General features: G+C 53.4%; 1 long non-coding RNA gene across 2 annotated transcripts; it reads left to right on the forward strand.

Annotated features, from left to right (window-relative positions):
- The first annotated feature begins 772 nt into the window (after positions 1-772).
- On the forward strand, positions 773-5,691 carry LOC120606758 (uncharacterized). 2 transcript variants are annotated; one of them, XR_005653981.1, is made up of 4 exons: positions 773-928; positions 1,850-2,047; positions 2,635-2,833; positions 3,154-5,691. It is a non-coding gene; the product is annotated as an uncharacterized LOC120606758 (long non-coding RNA). The 2 variants fall into 2 exon arrangements; XR_005653980.1 differs by having other exon boundaries at positions 2,635-5,691.
- Positions 5,692-7,547: the final 1,856 nt, after the last annotated feature.

Genomic DNA, 7,547 nt, shown 5'->3' on the forward strand with positions numbered 1-7,547 from the left:
CGCCCCGGGGCCGGAAACGGCGGGGAGGGGGTGGGGAGGGAGGGGGGCCCGAGGAGCCCACCTCCAGGGTTCCCCTGTCCCTGCAGCAGCCAGCGGTGCTCGTCGCGCCTCGCCTCTTCCGCACCCCCGCCTGCTTTGGAAAGAAGCAGGTGTGAGCGGAGTTGGGGGGTGTGAGCAGAGGAGGTATCAGACCCCTAGGAGGTTTCCGTACCCACCCCCACCCCGGTTCCACCGCACATCCTCCCAGATCGCAGGAAGGAAACTCCCCTGGGACAGCGAAGGCCAGCGAGCATTAATTAGCTCTAGGGTGAACAGCAATAAAGGTAACATGACAATAGGAATCCACCTTGAATGTGCACCAGGTGCTTTGCTTGGCTCATTTCACGAAAAGGCCCTCCTCCCCACCCTGATGTAGCGGGCACACCCACGTGCCAGCCCCGCCCATCTGAGCCACACAGCACGGGGGCCTGGCTGGAGTTCTCAAACTTTAGCAGCAGAGTTCCACCCCGGGATTCTGACCAGGCAGGACCCAGGAGGCTGCATTTCAGACCAACCGCCAGAGTCGCCGTGCTGGCGGTCCCCAAAGTCAGTGGGAGAAGTTCTGCATTAAGATGGCTTAAGGGTTCGGGTTCTGTAGCCAGGCTGGGTGGCGGGCGGCAGTCCTGCCACCTGTCTGACCAGGATTCTTACTCTTGAAAATGAGGATAATATAATGAGATGTCCAGCAGAAGGGCCTGGCATGGGACACGGCACAAGATTCCACGATTCTCTGTGGAATCGTGTCCACTTTGCAAATGAGGAATTGATTCTCAGAGAGGTCACAGAGCGAGAGAAGAAACTCAAAGTCAAGCCTTTCCAGTTCGCAAGTCCAGGCCATTGCGCTCCATGGTGCTTGGTGACACAGCCATCGACGATCCACCTGTATTCAGTGAGTCCTAGGCACCAGGCTCTGGAGAGTGCTGGGGTGGGTCAGGGTCCTTCAGGGCTCACTGACAGAGGGCTTAGGTGAGCCCACCGGTATCAGCTTCACAGGGTGCTGGGGAAGGGATGCCCACAGCTGCAGACCATAGGCCCAAGCCAAGGGTCACAGCCCTTTCCAGGGCGGGTGCCTTTCGGAGACACCAGGAAGTTCCTGAAATCTGCCAGGGCAGCAGAATTATCCCCTTCTTGGTTGAAAATCCAGCTGCCTATTACGCTCTCTGTTGGCATTCAGAGAGCTGAGGCAGCACTTGGAATCTGCATTTTGAAAGCACCCTCAGGTGGTGCTAAGACCAAGCAGAGCTGGGAACGTATTGGCTGTCGGGCACTAGCTGGTCTGAATGAACTGGAAAGCAGACCTGGAGACTGCATTTTGGGTCAGAAGGAATCTAGAAACCCACACTGGCCTCAAGGTCAGAAAGGGGATCCCCAGGCCCCTTGGGAATTGCCCATGACTGCTGGGAACAATTTTATTCTGACTTAAAATATCGACTCTTGGAATTTTATTATATTATTCACGGATTCAATGATGGGGCTTTCTGCTGGGGAGAAAGAAAAGGATGTTCTCGTGCCTGCATCTCCTCCCTTTGGCATGGCTGCTCCCAGAGCTAGAGACGGTGCGTGTGGGTGGGGATGAAGGCCCTGGGATGGTGCTCGTGGACAGCGAGGGGGCACGTGGCTTTGCTTTGCCCTTCAGGTGACCAAGGAGAGGCTTCCCAGTGTGTAGGGCGAAGGGAGCCATCACCTGTCTCAACTGTCTCAAGCCCCACTGGCCACAGCCGTTCCTTCTGCCTGGGTCTGTCCCTTCCCCGCCCTCTTCCTATGACCCAGGCTTCCTCTTCAGAGCTTAAGTAACTATCACCTCTTCCAGAAGCCTTCCCAAGGCCCCGTCTGCTCTCCTGGGTCTCCTGCCAAACAAGCCACCTTTACCAGCCAGCAAGGAGCCGGAAGAGAGGAAGCTGGGGCGTGACGCCCTGACCCAGGGCATTCACCCCTGACGGCAGGGCTTAGAGAAATCATCTGGAGCTCCCTGTGGCAGCAGGAAGGTGGAGACGCCAAGGCACAGTCCGTGAGTTTGTTCATTCATTTATTCCCTGCACATTTACGGAGGGCCTGCTGTGTCCCTGGGTTCTGGAGCCACATGCAAGAATAACCAGGAGCCACACTTCCCTCCTAAGGAACTCCTAGAAAAGTGGGGAGACTGACACACACAGGAGGTGACCATGCGGGAGGGTAAACAAGGGACACGGAGGTGTGGCGTATTCAAGCCAGAATGGCCCCTGGCGACTCTGTCACCCCCGAAGCTGAGCTTTGGGGAGTCCATGATTGTCCCCACCTGTGGTCCCAAAGGGACAGGCCAAAGGCAAATACTGGGGGGACAGATGTACCTGTGAGTTTTGGGGGCCGTGCGGTGGAACATACACCCTCTGCCCCGGCTTCGCCCCGCTACAGAGCCTGCTGCCGCCTATTCCCGGACGTCATGGCTTTAATTCAATCCTACCCATGGCTCTGCTGGCGTCACGAAGGCGGGCTGGAGCTTTGCATGGGGGCTGGCTGGATCTGTTGTTTGGAGCCTCGGACGAGGGGCTCCCCGTGTGGTGATCTTTATCCTCCTGGCACACAGCGTGACTTGCTGAGGCTCGGGAAACATTTTAGTCACCAGGCAACTGCGTCTCTTCTCCCGGAGGAGCTGATTAAAAACAGAGGCCACGTTGAGAAAGGCTGGTACCTGTGAGGCCGCAATGGGCAGCTGCGCCCAGAGACGGCGAGGATGGTGATTATCCGGGTCTCCCATATTGGGTCGAGGAAGGCTACCGAACCACACCGGGGCCTCAGTTTCCCCACCTGCAGAAAGGTAATGGTGGCTGTGAGCATGAAATGTGGGTTCATTTATGTAAACTGCTTAAAACAGGGCCTGGCATGGGGAAGCACTGATAAACAGGCTCTGAAAAGGGGCGAGGGGAGCCCTGATTTGTAGCATTTGCCCATTTCCCTGGCATAAATACACCCACCATGGTCAATTGCAGGCTACCAATAATTTAACAACTGGGCCTTACAAAATTCCTGAATGTGTAACACCAGCGGGTCCAAGATAAGTGTGGTAGACTATTGTCATAATTCATGTGTTCATTTGTTCATCCATTCATTCGCTTGTTCACTCATGCTGAGTGCCAGGAATCCAGACACTACGGTGCAGGAGTCGGTCCCTGACCTCGGGGATCCCGGTCTGGAAGGAAAGGGACAATGAACAGACGTTCAGTGAAGGGGCCACCAACAGTACCGGCTGCTGCAGGAGCCTGGAGGGAAGGCAGCCAGCACATGCCCATTTTGTGGATGGGAAGACCATCCCATAAAGTGTCTCAGAATGGGCTGTAAAACCAGAATCAGAGTGCAGAGGAGAGAGAGGCTGGGTAAATGACAGTTCCTAGCATTCGCCGGGCTCAATCCTCTGTCCCTCTAAACACTGAGCTTAGGGGTACTCCCAAGGCTTGGCAGCGTTCTGGGAACAAGACACTTTTAATCTCCAAGAAATTTACAGGAACTCCAGGTGCCATCTTGCTTACTCTGACTTAAAGACCACGCCTAAACCACTTCAAACAAGTGAGGATTAGAGACGCTCTCATAAAATATGGGCAGGGAGGGAAACCCCGCAGGTGCCCCGCACCCATGTCTTGACTCTGACACAGATAGTTTTTCTCTTCAGCTCATTCAGGCTCCCTATGCTGGGCTCACATGCCTTAGTGTGAATGAAAGAATCATCCCCCATTCACATTTGGAATTCGAGTTACCTTTTAAAAAAGGTTCCTTTCTCACCTGAGGCACCCTGATCCTTTAAGCTAACCTTGGGTGTTGCGGGAGATAGATTGAGAGCTGAGATGGATCAGCTCTGCCATTCCTGGTTGGGAGTTTTTGCTGTTCTGAACCTCAGTGCCCTCATCTGTGTGATGGGTCCACGCACCAATTTTACAGAGAGGATTCGGCAAAGGTGCAGTGGCTGGCATAGACACGCCCTCCCCGACTGTTCATTCTCTCCCTTGGAGGAAGAGCCAGACTTTACAGCCAGCCTGTCTCTGTCTGTCTGTGAGCTCTTCATCCCTCTCTTCCCCACAGAACCTGGTGAGACAAATAAACAGAACTTACACTTGAACCTCTGTCCAGTGCCACTTCTTAGGAAATAATTGGCAGAGTGATCCCTGCAAGGGGATTTTAGAATAATTGTCCCCCCTCTCACTGCAGCCACCAGTATCTACATCTCAACCCAGACCACAGAGGGAGGGACACAGCTCCACGGGCGGGAAGACGGACCGCCTAAAAATAGGAGACAGGGGCTCCTTGGGGAGGGCGGCTTGCGCATGTTTGTCTATTATTTATATAAATACTGACCTATTACTGGAACTCGCAGGGGTCAGATGGAAGCTTGTCCCTGGATAGGCTTCAAACTCTGCATCGTTATTTGAGAAGCAAACTCACCAGAGAAGCAGAAAGAAGTGGCAGGAGCCCCAAATCTATTTTAACTTCACCACTGCTTTACGTGGTGCAGGCTTTGCAGAGGGGTGGGGGCTGAGACCATGATAATTAGAATTTAGAGGGATCTGCTAGAACCTCTTCTCAGACACCAATGCAACAGCCCCAGTAGGGGACTCCAGGTGGGGTCACGTTCATTCACTCAGCACCTGTGACGTGGGGAGAGGCACCTTACACTGTTAGGCAGCAGACCGCATGGCAGGCAGAATCACAGCCCCCAAAGATGTCCACATTCTAGTCCCAAGAACCTGTGACTATGTTATGTCACATGGCAAGACGGAATTAAGGTTGCAAATCAGCTGACCTTGAGATGCGGAGGTTACCCGGGATTATCTAGGGGTGGAGAGACGACATAAACGCAAGGGTCACTATATATAAAGAGGAAGGCAGAAGGGTCAGAGTCAAGAGTGATGTGACATGATGTGAGAAAGACGCTACAGGCCATCGCTGGCTTTAAATTGGAGGATGGGGCCACGAGCGAAGGGATGCAGGCAGCTTCTCGAAGCTGGAAAAGGCAAGAGAACAGGTTCTCCCCTACAGCCGCCAGAAGGAACGCAGCCCTGCTGACACCTTGGTTTTAGCCCAGTGAGACTCGCTTCATACTTCTGACCCCCAGAACTATGAGATAACACATTTGCGTTGTTTTAAGCCACCAGGTTTGTGGTCGTTTGTTACAGCAGCGATGGGAGACTAATACGGGCTGGGTTTACACTTGCAAGACCCCAGTGCCAAGGAAACAGTTATCGACTGGACCGCCTTCCTAGAGGGATGGTTCTGTAAGTTCTGTATATGCAAATCACCTGGAGCTCTAATTTAAATTCAGATTCCTGGCCCATCTACAGAGATGCAGACTCAGAAGGCCCAGGAATGCAACTGAAATGAGAACCTCAGGTGATTCTCATGTAGATGGTCTTTTTTTTTGAGTAATTATATTGAGATATAATTCACATACCAGAAAACTCTCCCGTTTCGAGTGAATCATGGAATAGTCTTCGGTATCTTTGCAGAGTTACGCAACCACCACCATGGTCGATTTTAGCACATTTGTATCATCTCCCAAAGAAACAACTGTACCCTTTACTCGTTACCCCTCCATCACCTCATTCTCTCGGGCCACTGACAACCACCGATCGGCTTTCTGTCTCCATAGATTTGACTGTCCTGGACGTTTCATAAAAAGGAGTCATATCACATGCAGCCTTTTGTGTCTGGCTTCTTTCAATCAGCGTAACGTTTCCAAGGTTCGCTCACATTGTAGCATGTGTCAGTATCTCGTTCCTTTCCATTGCCAAATGATAGTCCATTGTCTGGATCTACCACATGCTGTGAATCCGTTCGTCTGTCTACGGACGCTTGGGTTGTTTCCACCTTTTGGCTCTAGTGCTGCTACATCGCTAGCGTGCAAGGATCTGCTGGGGTCCCTCCGCAGGCCACATTTTGAGACAGGGAGACAGGGTGGCTGGGGTGCCATTTTTCCCTCTACTCATTTTGCTTCCAAAGCAGGAGTTAGGGCAGGGAGCACAGGGAAGTCCCAGAGTGGGGAGTCGTGTCTGTGTAATCACGTGGCTTTCCTCAAAGTATAGCACTGAGTCATCGCAGCCAAAGGATGGGTGACTGGGCAATTTAGCATTCCCATTTGGTAGATGTGGAAACTGAGGTTCATAGGGACACATATCACATGCTTGAGTTTAGATGGTTGGTAAGCGAGAGAGCCTTGACCTATGAACCAGGGTCGCCTCTCACAGGAGCCTGTCTCCGCTGAAGGTTACACGGCAGGCAAAAAAGGAAAAAGAAAAAAAAAGAAAAGAAAAAGGAATGGAAAATCTGCTGCTTCCATCTGCAGAATCAGTTTGCCACAATTTTGCTCTGCTATTGGATAATTATGTCGCCTTACCGAGTCCTAAGACCACCCTGTGGGATGTGCATTCTTCACGCCCCCATCGTAAGCACGAGGAACTGAGGGCTCAGGGAAGCGACACCAGATTCCTGGCTCCTGGCTGCCACACAGATAATTCTCAAATGGTTTTGTGCCTCAGGATTCCTTGTGTACAAGGGGAGGCCCAGGAATATGCATTTATGACAAGAATCCTACTTGTTTCTGATGCAGGTCATCTGGGGGCCACACAGGAAGAAACAGGCATCACTCCAAAGAGCTGGGGCAGAAGGCAGTGGGCTGGGTATGCTCACATGATTCCCCTTCAGCAACTCCCCAAAATCCTTTGATGAAAGCTGCTGCAGGCTGGTGTCCCGGCTGTGCGGGGGCAGGTAGAGGCTCTTTGGACTGAAAGGCTGGCTTCTCACAACTTCTCTGTCCCCACGCACCTGTGGGACTCCACACTTGGGTGGAGGGAGCGCAATCCTTTCCTAAACAGCTACCTCTGTGGCCACAAACAGGCACAGACCGTGAGGAAACTAGGTTCTGGCACATTCTCTGCTATTACTGACTGTCCTCTTGGCTGCCTGGCCTTCAGGCAGGCCACCACCTCCAGTGTGCAGCAGGTGACAGGGCTAGGATTAGCTGCTGAACCGGCCACCTCAGGGTTGATGAGCGGATGGTGGAGCAGTGCCCCGGCCTGATTCAGCTCAGCACCTTCTCAGCCAGAGGGTGGGGTTGAGGGCAGGCACAGCCACTTTCCATTTTCCCCTCCTCCCTTCACTCCTGAGATGCCTGCAAGTCCAAGTAAGACCCAGGCTGGGCGTCTGGGAGGCAGGATAAATATATGTTGGGGTTCAGAGCTGGTGCAGTCAATAATTTGGGGCTTACCTGGGAGAGGAGGTAGCTGGCGTCTGGCATTTGGGCCAGCTCGGGCAGACCTTGGGGCGGTGGGGGGGAGAGGCGGCGAGCCCCACCACCCCTAGGCCGAGCTGACTCAGCGGAGCTCAGGGACAGCTCCTGTGGACGCGCTCTGCCCAGATGTCCACTCTTCGCTGTCTCTTACAGCTCTCCTGGGGGCCGGCTGTCTGTGGAGAGCAGGGATGGGAACTGGACCTGGCTCGGCCCTTCATGAAGAAAGGAAGGAGGGGGAGCGAAGGCAAGAGGCGGG

This window comes from Pteropus medius, unplaced genomic scaffold (assembly GCF_902729225.1).
Source record: "Pteropus medius unplaced genomic scaffold, Ma_sr-lr_union100, whole genome shotgun sequence".
Lineage (NCBI taxonomy): Eukaryota > Metazoa > Chordata > Mammalia > Chiroptera > Pteropodidae > Pteropus > Pteropus medius.